Raw genomic sequence first — 1,865 nt, 5'->3', positions numbered from 1 at the left:
GGTTGTTCACTGTCTGTGGTCATTTAAGGTCTCTTTGGAGTCCTTTTGTGTCTCTTTGTGGTTGTTGTGTGTCTCTTGGTGGCCACATCGTATCCTTTAACGGAAATTTTGGATCCATTTGTGGATACTTGTGTGTCTTTGGTCATTTGTGTTTGTTCAGTGTCTTTTTGTGGTCATTTTATGCTAATTTTAATGGTCATTTCATAGCTGTTTGTGATCATTTTGTGTCTTTGTGGTCATTTTGTGTTTGTTTTTGGTCATGTGTCACTGTGGTCCTATCGTATGATTGTACGCTAATTTTGGATCTGCTTGTGGTCCTTTTTCTGGTTGTTTGTGTCTCTTTGTGGTCATTTTGTGTGTCCTTGTGGTCATTGTGTATCTCTTGGTGGGCATATCGTATCATTTTATGGAAATTTTGGATCCGTTTTTGGTCCTTTTTGTGGTTTTTTGCGTGTCTTTGTGGTCATTTTTGTCCATTTGTGGTTGTTTTTTGTCTGTGTGGGGATCTGTGTGTCTTTGTGATCAAATTGTGTATTTTTATGATAATTTTATAGCTGTTTGTAGTCATTTGGTGTCTTTGTTGTCACTGTGAGTCATATTCTGATCACACCGTGTCCGTTTGTGGTCCTTTTGTCGTTCTTCTCCCTAAATGTTGTATCTTTGACCGCAAAGAGACACAAAAGGGCCACAAAGAAACGAAAAATGTCTACAAGCAGACCATGAAGAGACACAACATCCCCACAAACCGACACAAAACAACAACAAAAAAGAACCAAAATGGGATTTTATCTCAATATATTTTTCAGCTTTAACGTTCAGCCTCCACCGTTCCATTAAAAATGACAGATGATGGGACTCTAGTACCTCTTAAATTACACTAAATTATTAGTTGTCAGTTTGTTAGACTAAATGTTGTTCTTCAGCAGCAGACCAGGTGTATTTCCTCCCCCGTCATTCAACGCTGCATTCATTACATCCAGCTACAAACGAGCCTGAGATGAAAAGCAGACGGAGGCCTCCACCGCTGACGCACAGATTCCTCCAGTTTCCGTTTGTTTTTGTCCCGACTGGAAACACTTTTATGTTCCCGCTCTCATTATTCCATCATCCCCGCCATGTAAACTTATCACCCCGCAAAGCTCAACGCAACAAATCCCGGCGCGTTCTCCGAGGGCTGTCAGAAGCCGTTCTGAGAAACGTCAGTCATCGGACGGCTGAAGAGAAGCGAGCGCAGCGTCACATCACACAAAACACCAGAAAGAGAGACAGAGAGAGAATTTAACTGCAAACGGCAATATTCAAGGACGTCCGCGGCCCTGGAACCGACACGTTTTGTCTAAAGTGGCGTGAAGATGGGCAACGTTGACCACCGTTTGACCCGTGTGAGTACACACTCAATCAGATCTCAATTTAGCAAAACACCGAGCGGGGAAAAGGTGACCATTTTCAGTCGTCGGGAGCTAAGTGTCCCTTCTATCAAGTGTACAAATGACCGGGTGGAACAAAGCTCCGAGCACAGTTTCCCCGAGCTGCTCTTATTGTCGGCGTGCAGCCGTCCTGACCCCCATTTTTCTGAAAACAGTAATCACCTGCAGTGTCTCTGAGTGAGGCGCAGACAAGGCAACAAGACAAAGCCATTATGTTTTGTCTTTGTGCGTCGAGTCTGACTTGTCAGTTTTTTCTGCTGCAACAGAAAAAAAGCTGTTGTTGTGCTCGCTGTAGCTTCAGTCTGCAGCAGAAATGCACTTTCGGGGTATATTTATACACGCTGCTAATTAGCTTTGCATGTTCCAGTGCAGGCAGTACACACAGTGAAGTGTATGTGTGGACATGGACGGTGGGGGGAGACGGGTTTTCTTGTCTTT

This window comes from Stegastes partitus, unplaced genomic scaffold (genome assembly GCF_000690725.1).
Source record: "Stegastes partitus isolate 25-593 unplaced genomic scaffold, Stegastes_partitus-1.0.2 Scaffold1518, whole genome shotgun sequence".
NCBI classification, from domain to species: domain Eukaryota; kingdom Metazoa; phylum Chordata; class Actinopteri; family Pomacentridae; genus Stegastes; species Stegastes partitus.
Note: the sequence above shows the minus strand (reverse complement) of the source record.